A 12,759-nucleotide genomic window follows, 5' to 3' on the forward strand; every position below is an offset into this window, starting at 1 on the left:
GAATTTGTGACACACATATGGCCGCTTTAGCAATGTCGTTGCGTGTGACACCTATGAGCAATTTTGAATCGTCGCAAAAACGTTCAAAATCGATCATCGGTAACATTACCCCCTATTCCCAATTATCGTTGCTGCTGCAGTAACGATGTTGTTCGTTGTTCCTGCGGCAGCACACATCGCTACTTGTGACACCTCAGGAACGAGGAACATCTCCTTACCCACGTCCCGCCAGCAATGAGGAAGGAAGGAGCTGGGCGGGATGTTCGTCCTGCTCATCTCCGCCCCTCTGTTTTGATTGGGCGGCCGCTTAGTGACGTTGCTGTGACGCCGCACGAATCGCCCCTTAGAAAGGAGGCGGTTCGCTGGTCACAGCGACGTCGCTAGGCAGGTAAGTAGTGTGACTGTTCCTAGAGATGTTGTGTGCCACGGGCAGCGATTTGCCCGTGTCGCACAACCGGTGGGGGTGGGTACGCACGCTACCGATATCGGTAACGATATCACAGCGTGTAAAGCGGGCCTTTGTGACGCTCTTCCGTCATTCGTAACGACATCTCCTCATGTGACAGCTCCTTGCGAGTCCAACCGATGCCTAATCGTTTGAAATTCGGCCATCGTGTACTCATCGTTTAATTCCATAAAATCGGTCAGTTTATTCTTAATGAACGACACATTGCAAAGTGTGACACCGTGTAATCGGCCATCCTCGTAGTTGTTTGTGACGTCAGTAAACGTTCAGGGCGTATTTGTGGTTTTAAATAATCACGCCTAATCTAATCGGATTGGTTGTAGCAGATGCGTTTTGATTGGTTATTACTGTTATAAAATACGGAGCTGTAGTCATGATGTCAACATTCAGCCTTGGCGTCATGCACAGTGTTTTATAGTGCATTACTCCTAATTTTTCTTACGTTTGTTTGTTCGCTGCCAATCGCCCCATTTTGTGACTCCTGAATGGAAAGCATACTTGTTGATGACCTTGGAATCTCATGATCTCTTGTGAAGTCAAGTAGATCAAAATACCACAGCCGTGGGACATAAAGATCGGCAGTCGCAGCCCCTGAACATCGTGACTCCTCGACTTTATTGAGTTCCTTTTTATATACAGTGCGTATTCCTTGTATTTTTTTCTTGATAAGATTTACATCCACAGGCTCATTAGGAAAATGTTTTTATAGATAGTAATCAGATCCGCATAAGCTGCTTGTTTGATGCGTTTGTTACTATATTCAGGCGATTTAATTTTCAAAAGACAGGTTAATGTGCGATATTTTTCAATGAAATCACGCAAAAATAATTCGTTTTGATGAGCCGTCATCTGGGAATGAATATATGAGAACATTTTATTTGACACTGTTATAATAAACATGTAATCTTTTTTCTTTTTAAAAGAACAAAAAAGAAAAAAAAAAAAAAAACATTGTGAACGGCTAAATGACACAATAAATAAACCATACAAAACCAAATTTAACCCACCTTTGGAAGATAGATACTCTGAATTCGTCATAAACCAGACCACAAACAACAAACAAGATTGATGCTAAGGACACACGAGGCAACAAAGACAGACGCAGAAGAGAAACTATATATATGGGATGTAACCAATCAACCACATTAGCAGAACTGGATTGAGCAGGTCAGAAGAATTCAGGGCGTGCAACAATCCAGACAACGTCACGGAGGGCTGTATAGCGCCTAATTACGCCCATACAAAAGACAGATTGACCAAAGGAAAACATGTGTGAAGCCTTTTGGACGTCTGCCATGGCCAATCAATATATCGATGAGCGCTTTGTGGTCGTTTGACAACACTCAACGTGTGACACATGGACAACTACCTATCAGCGATACAAACCAAAAAAAAAAAAGACTTTGCCAAATAAATCGCACGATGGATTGACTCGTGTAAAGCAGCCTTTATACTTAGGCTGCAGCCCTGTCTGACTCCTCGGCTCTGCTGGAAATAAGCCATTCTTCTACCATTCACACTCACACTGCAGGGGTTCTCGGTTTAGGAGCTTTTGATGACATCGTAGGACTTTCCTACTATTCCGCTCTCCAGAAATTTCAAGAACAAGCCCGGGTGCCACACGGAGTAAAAAGCCTTTTTAACACCTTCACGACCATGGACGGATATATCCGTCATGGAGCGTGTCCCGTTAAGCCCCGCCCCCTGCCTCGGGCAGGCGGCGGCGGTCGGCACACATATCAGCTGTTTTCAACAGCTGACATGTGTGCCTGCTAGCCGCTGGTGGAATCGCTTCCACCCGCGGCCATTAACCCCTTAAATCTTGCTTCCAAAGTCTGGCAGCAAGATCTAAATGCGCGCGGCCATGTTTTATACTTACCGCCGCCCCCACCGGAAGTCACGTGCGTGATCACGTGACTATCGGTGGTTGCCATCGTAGCACAGGGTCATGTGATGACGCCTGCAGCTATGATGTTTCACTTTCGTTTTCCCTCGGCACGGATCAGAGGGAAAAAGAAAGTGACTGTATCTGCTGTTTACAGCTGTATAGCTGTGATCAGCAGATAATAGCGATTGGATTGCTGATCGCTATAGCCCCCTAGGGGGACTAGTAAAATAAAAAAAAAAAGTTTTAAAAAATAAAAAAAACACAAAACTAAAAGTTCAAATCACCCCCCTTTCCCCCCATTGAAAATTAAAGGGTTAAAAAATAAATAAATATACACATATTTGGTATTGCCGCGTTCAGAAATGCCCGATTTATCAAAATATAAAATCAATTAATCTGATTGGTAAACGGCGTAGTGGCAAAAAAAATTCCAAACGCCAAAATTGCGAAAATGCAATAACAGGCGATCAAAACGTAGCATCTGCGCAAAAATGGTACCATTAGAAACGTCAGCTCGAGACGCAAAAAATAAGCCATCACTGAGCCATAGATCCCAAAAAATAAGAACGCTATGTGTTTCGGAAAATGGCGCAAAACGTGCACCACTTTTATTGGACAAACTTGTGAATTTTTTTAACCCCTTAGATACAAGTAAACTTATACATGTTTGGTGTCTACAAACTCGCACCGACCTCAGGCATCACACCCACACATCAGTTTTACCATATAGTGAACACCGTGAATAAAATATCCCAAAAACTATTGTGCCATCACACTTTTTTTGCAATTTTTCCGCATTTGGAATTTTTTTGCTGTTTTCCAGTACACCATATGGTAAAACTTATGGTTTCATTTAAAAGTACAACTTGTCCCGCAAAAAACAAGCCCTCATATGGTAAGATTGACGGAAAAATAAAAATATTACGGCTCTCGGAAGAAGGGGAGCAAAAAACAAAAACGCAAAAACGGAAAGTGCCCCGGGGCTGAAGAGGTTAAAGTCCACAAAACAGGTGTATAACTTCACGTACTTTGTTTTGTGGATGTGGTTCTGAATGAGACTGTGCAGGGTGTAGATGTGATCCGTGGTGCGGTGGTTTGGCACGAAGCCTGGTTGGCTCTTGCTTAGGACATTGTGCTCGGTGAGGAAACTGAGGATCCTCTTGTTCAGGAGGCTGGTGAACAGTTTTCCCAGGTTCCTGCTGACACGTCTTCCTCTGTAGTTGGCAGGGTCATACCTGTCCGCACTCTTGTGGATGGGTGTGATAGACGCTTGCTTCCAGGTACGAGGGAAGAAACCGGCACTGAGCACAATATTGAACAGTTTAACCAATTCAGCTTGTATTTCCGGTGGGCTTTATTTCAGCATCTCTGGGGGGTTTCCATCCGGACCACTGTTTTTTTTTTTTACACCTTATGGAAGAGATTCTTTCTGCAACTTCCTGTAATGTAATTGGTGTATCCAGAGGGTTTTAGGAAATGTTTTACTTTCTCCTCCATCGCCTTTAGTTTTTAAAACTTTGAATTTTTATTGAGATTTTCAATTTACCTTTTTCATACATAAAATAAAACATAAAATTCACAATTCTTATCGAACCTAGACAAACAATGACAGGACAGGTGAGGAGGGTTAGGAGGGGAGAGGAGAAATAGGAGGGAAGAGGGAAGGGTTTCAAGAGTCCATGCTCCTTCCATAGGACCCATAGGCCTCAGTCTCACAGATCCTCCTGTCCCGCAAAGTAGTCCCATGGTGCCCACACGGCCTGGAAACGGTCAACTGTGTCATGCAATAGTGCCGTGAGATGTTCCATGCGTCTAACGTCCAGTAATCTATACTTGAGGCTCTGGAGTGAGGGTGTCCCTGGCTGCCTCCAATTCTTTGCAATTAAGCATCTGGCCGCCGTAAGGATGTGGGACAAAAGCTTAGAGGCCGTTTTTCCCAATCCCCCATTCCCAAGACCCAGAACATAGATCAGGGGATCAAGATCAACCTCTATATATAGTACTTTATGGATCAACCCTCTAACCCGCTCCCAGAAGGGGACTATCCCTGGACAGGACCAGAATATGTGCAGAATGGTGCCCCTGCCTCCCCCGCATCTCCAGCAACAAGCCGGTATGGAGGGGTCTATGCCATGAAGGAAATCTGGAGTGTGGTACCAAAATAGCTAAATTTTATTGATATTTTCCTTATATAGTGTGCATATTGACGTCTTGGTGGTGTTTCCCCAGATTGCTGCCCATTCCTGAGGAAGTATCCGCCTTCCCAATAGAGACTCCCATTTCCGCATGTATGGAAAAGACCCCTCGGGCCCCTCCCGTGACTCAGAAAGCAAAATGTAAATTTCCGAAATCAGCCCCTTAGTATCAGTGCCCCTTCTGCAAATTTTCTCAAAATCTGTGGGAATCGAGGCCCCTTCCCTGCCAAACAAGGAGCCAGCCAAGTCTCTGATCTGCATATATTGGAAAAACTCTCGATTAGACAGAGAGAATTTATCTCTAAGGTACTCAAAGGAATGGATCTACATTGTACTTCCATCTATAATGTCTGCAAATCTGAATAGACCTGCCTTGAGCCAGGGGTGCACCATGTCCGACTCCAGACTGCTTGGGAGCAAGGGTTGGTATATGAAGGACACCAGAGGGGAGCAGGGGGATGCCAAAGGAAATCTTCTAATGCAAAATGCCCAGAGGTCCCTAGTGAACTGCATCGGTCCAAGAAGAGGGGGGCGAATCACACCGGGCCGGGGGCCACAGGAGCGCGTTTGGATGTATAGGCGCCAGCCAAAGTTTTTCAATCTCAGTCCACCTGTTGTATGCCCAAAGGGACACCCAACAGGGGATCCTCCTAAGATGGACCGCCCAATAGTATTTTAGGATGTCCGGGACAGAAAGCCCCCCCCTGTTTCTCCGAGCCATCAACACCTCCCTGGCCACCCTATGAGATTTATTTGGTGTAACAAACGTAAGGATAGCCGCCTGAAGGGACTTCAGCTCCTTTATTGGTACCTTAACTGGGAGGGTTTCAAAGAAATATAATAATTTTGGGAGCAAGCTCATTTTAACCGCCGCAATGCGCCCCATCCACGAAAGAGGGAGGGGCAACCACTTGCTCAAAAGAGTTCTCAGCTCTCGGAAAAGGGGGGGGGAAGTTAAGGTTATAGAGGGAATCATAAGTAGATGTGAGGTTAACCCCCAGTAACTTGACCGCATCCAACGAAACTTAAAATTCAAACGCAGGTAATCCAGGGCCACCGGGTCGAGATTCAAGGGCATTGCCTCCGTTTTGCTAGAGTTGATCTTATACCCCGAAAGGCTCCCGTACCTACCCAAGGTGCACATTAAAATTGGAAGGGACACATGGATGTTAGTAAGTGTAATGAGCACATCGTCGGCAAAAAGCGAGATTTTAAACTGTTTATTCCTGACCAGGACCCCCGAGATGTCTGGGTTGCTCCTGACCGAGGCCGCGAGGGGCTCTATGCATAGCGCAAAAAGGAGGGGGGACAGGGGGCACCCCTGCCTGGTGCCATTGGAGATGAGAAAAGGCTTAGAGATGTGGAGGGGGAGTTTGATAGAGGCCGTAGGAGCGCTATACAGGGACTTCAAGGCCCGCATAAAGCCACCCGAGATCCCAAAGACCTCCATTGTCTTGAAGAGAAAAGGCCACGCAAGGCGGTCAAAAGCCTTCTCTGCATCTAGACTCAACACCAACGCCTGTTGCTTCGTCCGATTTGCCACATCCACCAGGTCTATGACCTTCCTGGTGTTGTCCCCCCCCCGACGGCAAGGGACAAAACCCACATGGTCTTTATACACTAGTTGGGGCAACCATCGATTAAGCCTGGCCGCCAAGAGCTTGGTGAACATCTTCAAATCGGAGTTCAAAAGGGCTATTGGTCTATAATTAGCACAGTCCAATGGGTCCCTGGGTGGCTTGGGCAGGAGGATTAAATGGGAGTGTAGCATGGATGGAGGGATAGGGTCACCCTGAAGGAAAGAGTTAAACAAGGCGGCCATGTGTGGGAGGAGCTCCGCCGCAAACACCTTGTAATAAAAATAAGTAAAGCCGTCCGGGCCCGGTGACTTCCCGCCAGGCAGGGCTTCCAGAACTTGCTCCAGTTCCTCTGTAGTAATCTCTTCATTCAAAGCCGCGGCTGCTCCGCAAGGCAGTGAAGGGAGCTCAAGGGCCGAAAAATAGTCCCCAAGTGCCCCAGCCCCGCGCGAAGCCATGCCCGGGGGAACCGGAAGGTTATAAAGCTTGTTGTAGTAATTGAAAAAAATGTCAGCTATTGAAGCGGGGTGATAGTGGATAGTGCCCTTTTCGTCGCGCAGAGCCTGAGGGCTTGAGGATGTAGCGCGCTCCTTAAGCTGCCTGGCGAGTAAGGTATGAGCCTTATTACTCCTTTCATAGTATCTTTGTTTGGAAAAGGTTAGCAATTTTTCTGCTCTGCCAATTGCCAAGTCTCTCAACTTTTCCCTAAGGCTGATGACTCTCCTAAGAATAGTCAGTGATGGGGCAGCCGCCAGTCTCCCCTCCTGTAGCTTAAGATGGGCCGTTATAGAGTCCCGCTGGCTTGTGGCATTCTTTTTAGCCCTGGCGCCCTCTCTAATGCATAGTCCCCTCATCACTGCCTTGTGAGCTTCCCAGAGTGTTGCCGGCGACGTGACCGTGCCCGTGTTCAACTGAAAGAATTCGACCAGTTGCTAATTTAAAAAGGCCCTAGTGTCGGGATTTTTGATCAGAGATTCATTAAGGCGCCAATGTTGAGGCCTAGGTCGAGGACCATCTTTCTTGAAGTCCATTATGAGTGGGGAATGGTCTGACCACGTAATGGATCCCATTTCCACCCTCTCAAGACGCCCCAGCAGCTGTGAGTCAATGAAAAAATAGTCTATTCTGGTGTGCGTCTGATGCGGATGCGAGTAGAAGGAAAAGGCCTTCTCTCCCGGGTGGTCCACCCTCCAAGCGTCGTATAAAGCCCCTGATCTAATGAGCCTACGAAAGTCCCGGGACAAATTTTTCAAAGCACCCGATGGAGGGTGTCCACCCACAGAGAGTCTGTCGGCCACCTCCGAAAAAGGGATGTTAAAGTCTCCCCCCAACACCGTAGAGGCCGGTGCCAGTCCCCTATCAGATCGAGTATTTTCTTAAGAAAGCGTATCTGCCCTTCATTAGGTGCATAAATGTTGGCCAGTATGTGCGGGGATCCCCCCAGTTGGCCCTCCAGAACCACATATCTACCCTCTGGATCGCAGTGAGAACCCGTAATTTGTAGAGGACAACTGGAGGATATTAAAATAGCAACTCCCCCCCTCTTGGAGCCCGAGTAAGCCGAGTAATGGATGGGAAAGCGGTGGGACGCAAATTTGAAAGTGTTTGATTCCACAAAATGTGTTTCTTGGATAAAGGCTATGTCTGCACCTGATGTTTTCAGTTCCTGTAGCAGCAATTTCCTCTTACGGGGTGAATTCAGACCTTTTACGTTAAGAGAGATAATGCGGGTCATATCTAAAACTTAGAAGTAAGAAAAAGCTAATGGCACACCTATACCGTCGGGGGCATGACTTCCCCTGTGAAGCCGGCCAGAGGAGACGGTCCATACGACAAAGGGCCGCAGCTCCCAGGGACTCTAGAAGGGGTGGTACCTGAAAGGACACATAAGGAAAAAACATCGGGGAGGGGGGAAGACAAGGACAAACATAGAAATGAACATGAATTAAGAACATTAACCAAAATGCATAAACCTTACGCATAGATTCCCGGGGGGTCAACCCGGAAGGAAGAGACCTAGAGGGAGGTTCCCCAACTCGTCTGGGCTAGGAGAGCCACCCACCTCACTCCCCAGTAGCCCTCCCACGGGGGTCAGTCCAGTGGGCACGGGCCCGTGCCAAAAGGAAACAAGGAAAAAAAAAAACAAAAAACCTCAACCACTAACTCCAAGTAAGGGGACCGGGCTCCCGCCAACCCCCCTACCCCCCACGGCATCATTGTGGCTACAGCCCCCCCCCCTATGCAGCTTAACAGACCCAGAGGGCCGCAGATGACACAATGGATAGTCAGAGGCTTGCTGTAGAGAGAGTCACAGTATCACAAAGCATGCTCAGCCACTGGAACTCAGAGGGTATAAGAAATAGGCACCAACCAGGTTAAGAAGTGTCCTCAACGGTGAGCCGGGGAGGGGAGAGACCCGCGGCCCCTACCTCCTCTTCCCCCCCAAAGCCCCACGCCCTCCACCCCTCACCTTGGACCACACGGGAGGGGGCGGCCCTTCCAACCTTTGCAAGTCCCAATCTGGGATACAGACCGCTGGAATGGCCAGTGCTTCACAGAACAGAGTGGTATCTGCTGGAGTGCGAAGGGTCGCCGATTTACACCCTCTGCGCGCTGTTAGTGCAAACGGGTAACCCCAGCGGTATGGAACCTGGTGCTCCTTCAGGCTCGTGAGGAGGGGTTTGAGGTGCCGCCTTTTCTGGAGTGTGATGCGAGAAAGATCCGGGAAAAGCTGGATTTCCTTGCCATTGAACACAGGTGCCGTGCGCCTCATTGTAGCCTTAGCCATGATCAATTCTTTGGTGGAGAAGTCGTGAATGCAACAAATGATGTCCCGGGGTTGGGTGGATAAATTCTTCGGCTGTAAAGCCCTGTGTGCCCTGTCCAGCTTGATGATGTTAGAAGGGGGAGCGTCCACCACTTCATTAACCCCTTAACGACCCATGACGTACTAGATACGTCATGGATCGTGTGCCGGTAAGCCCCGCCCCCTGCCGCCGGCGGGCGGCGGCGATCGGCGCACATATCAGCTGTTATCAACAGCTGATATGTGTGCCTGCTAGCCGCGGGTGGAATCGCTTCCACCCGCGGCCATTAACCCCTTACATTTCGCTGCCAAAGTCTTGGCAGCGATATGTACATGGGCGCCGCCATGACAGTGACTTACCCCGCCCCCACCGGAAGTCACGTGACATGATCACGTGACTTTCGGCGGTTGCCATGGTAGCACAGGGTCATGTGATGACGCCTGTAGCTAACATGAGTCACTTCCTCTCAATGCCGGAATACAGCCGGCATTGAAAGTGAAGCAGCAAATCTGCAGTTCTCAGCTCTGTAGCTGAGATCTGCAGATAGTGCAGAGCGATCGGATTGCTGATCGCAATAGCCCCCTAGGGGGACTAGTAAAATAAAAAAAAAAGTAAAAAAAAAAGTTTTAAAAAATTAAAAAAAAATAAAAAAACCTAAAAGTTTAAATCACCCCCCTTTCACCCCATTGAAAATTAAAGGGTTAAAAAAATAAAAAATACACACATATTTGGTATCGCCGCGTTCAGAAATGCCCGATCTATCAAAATATAAAATCAATGAATCTGATCAGTAAACGGCGTAGCGGCAAAAAAATTCCAAACGCCAAAATTACGTTTTTTGGTCGCCGCAAATTTTGCGCAAAATGCAATAACAGGCGATCAAAACGTAGCATCTGCGCAAAAATGGTACCGTTAAGAACGTCAGGTCGAGACGCAAAAAATAAGCCATCACTGAGCCTCAGATCCTGAAAAATGAGAACGCTACGGGTTTTGGAAAATGGCGCAAAACGTGCGCCACGTTTTTTGGCAAGCTTGTGAATTTTTTTTAACCCCTTAGATACAAGTAAACCTATACATGTTTGGTGTCTACGAACTCGCACCGACCTGAGGCATCATACTCACACATCAGTTTTACCATATAGTGAACACGGTGAATAAAATATCCCAAAAACTATTGTATTGTACAATCCCACTTTTTTTGCAATTTTTCCGCACTTGGAATTTTTTTGCCGTTTTCCAGTACACTATATGGTAAAACTTATGGTTTCATTTAAAAGTACAATTCGTCCCGCAAAAAACAAGCCCTCATATGGCAAGATTGATGGAAAAATAAAAAAGTTACGCCTCTCGGAAGAAGGGGAGCAAAAAACAAAAACGCAAAAACGGAAAGTGCCCGGGGGCTGAAGGGGTTAAAGATGGATTGTAGTATGGAGTTTGTGTCCTCGGGCCCATCTGACTCTGGGACCCCCCTCACACGGACATTGCAACGGCATCCTCTGTTGTCGAGATCCTCTATGTGAGACTGCATATCCTCCATAATTTTTTGTTGCGATGTTGCCAGTTTGTGTAATTCTGATACATGGGATCTGGTGATGTCATGCTCTTCCTCCAGGGATTCAATTCTGCCAGACAATTGCTGCAAATCTCTCCTCACTTCAGCTATTTCTGACCTGCAAGTTGCTTTAACCTCATGTATGAGGCATTGAAAGTCCTCTTTAGAAGGAAGTTTACTTATGAAATCATGCATGTCCTTATAGGAGGTGTCTGGCCCTTTAAGGTGAGCACCTGCAGTAATAGACGCTGGAGAATATCTGGGATCAATTCCGGGTCCGAATCAGGTTTTTTATGTTAATCCCATATGGACCTGCCTCCCGGGTATCTGAGAGTCCGCTCATCACTATCTCTCCATCTATCTATCTATCATCTATCTGTATTATCTATCACATATCCATCTATCATCGATCTGTCTATCTCTATTAACTATTATCTAATTATCTGTGTATTTTCTATCCAAATCTATCACTATTAACTCTCCATCTCATTTATCTATCAGACAGCTGGTATAAATCCGTGAGGAGGACGAGGCCGAAGATCAGCGCAGAACACAGGAGAAAGGGTCAGTGCAGTGATCTATCTATTATCTGTCTGTATTATCTATCACATATCTATCTATTATCTATTTATCACTATTATCTGTCTATCTATATATCTATCTATTATATATCTGTCTATTGACTTCCACTATACTCAGTAAACAAGTCGATCCCGTCCGAGCATCAAAATGCTTGTTCCGAGCACCGGAGCATGGTCGCACTCGCCGGAGTCTATGAAGCGGTGTGTGCACATACGAGGTCTACACTGATGGACAAATAATCACAATACAGAGCCCAGTGTATTATATCAGCGAGCAGAGGATCTCAGGACTAGAGATGAGTGAACCCGATGTTTGGTGTTTGTTTTTTTTTACTTGTTTTTTTTCGAGCCAAATGCCGACTTTCAAAAAAACAAAAACCAGAGTTCGGATGCTTTATGTAAGCTGACCAATGGCGCCAGCATCGCTGTGCTCAGGTACGCTCGGTGCTCAGCCCGGTGCGAGCCTCTTGCAGTGTTTAAACTGCTCACACTGAGGGTAACAACAGCGGGATCACATGTAATGTGCAACCCCCTCCCCCCCCTCATAAAAGATAAAAATGGAAAAACTCCGCCCACCCTCTCCCGGACGTATTCTGCTTATAGCTGGCATTATGTGGGCGGAGACTCGAACGGCCAATCAGTGACTTCCATTGGGGTTCGGGTCAATTTCCAGCTAGTGGAGGTACGACTGCTGCCGCCGAACCGAACTTTCACAGGTTCCCTCATCTCTACTCAACACCCCAAACTGGGAGAAAAGAAAGTGAATAAGAAGATGAAAAAGATTTTATATAAATCAAAAAAATGTTTCATACAAAAAATCCAAAGAAAACATAAAAAAAATTATTCATTTGAAACAGGTTTTTGATGTTTTTGCAGCCGCCCAGTGTGGTGTAAAATAAAACATAAAGCAGAGATCCGGGGGGGGGTGATGTCAGCGCTGGCACCGCTCGTTCCCCTGCTCAGCATTGCAGATGTCGCCACAGTTGAAAGCAATGATGTAAGATGGAGCTCTCTGCTTCCTCCTCAATCGTTCTGCTTCGGTGTCTGAGATCTGGCGTCTCAGCACAGGGGGGCGCGATGACGTCACTACTGTGTGCCCGCTGTGCCGAGATGTGCAGAGCTGCAGAACACGCACCACTGCAGAGACCGGAGCAGTGCGGGAGAGAGGAGAGTTTTGTCTTTTTTTTTTATATATATATATATATATATATATATATATATATATATATATAAATAAGTGAGTATATTGGTGGCCAATGGCCGTAATACTATGTGGAGGACTATGGGGGTGCATTATACGATATGGAGGACTATGGCGGGTGCATTATATTATATGGCGGACTATAGGGATGAATTATAATATAGAAAAAGTGCATTGTAATATATGGAGGACTATGAGGGCTGAATTATACTATATTGAGGACTATGGGGTGTATTACAATATATGAAGGAATATGGGTATGTATTATATATGGAAGACTATGGGGTGCATTATAGTATATAGTAATATATGGAAGGCAGTGTGAAGCCCATTATACTAAATGAAGAGCTAATGGGTGTGCATTATATATAGCGGAATATGGGGGTTGCATTTATGGCCGGCTTTAGGTATGTGCGATTAGTGCGGTCACACGGGGCTCCAGCCGGCAGACAGCACAGGGGGTGCTGGAGGGAGCATCAATTCACTTTCATT

At 46.6% G+C, this 12,759-nt stretch overlaps 1 protein-coding gene across 3 annotated transcripts in view; it reads left to right on the forward strand.

The window, feature by feature from the left end:
- The window catches only part of LOC142260510 (uncharacterized), a 124,301-nt gene that overhangs the window by 96,625 nt on the left and 14,917 nt on the right, over positions 1-12,759 (forward strand). For all 3 annotated transcript variants that reach the window (XM_075331959.1, XM_075331958.1, XM_075331957.1), the window contains exon 2: positions 10,987-11,049. The gene's annotated coding sequence lies outside the window, so the exon portion shown is untranslated. The remainder of the gene's footprint in view (positions 1-10,986; positions 11,050-12,759) is intronic.

This window comes from Anomaloglossus baeobatrachus, unplaced genomic scaffold, assembly GCF_048569485.1.
Source record: "Anomaloglossus baeobatrachus isolate aAnoBae1 unplaced genomic scaffold, aAnoBae1.hap1 Scaffold_117, whole genome shotgun sequence".
Lineage (NCBI taxonomy): Eukaryota > Metazoa > Chordata > Amphibia > Anura > Aromobatidae > Anomaloglossus > Anomaloglossus baeobatrachus.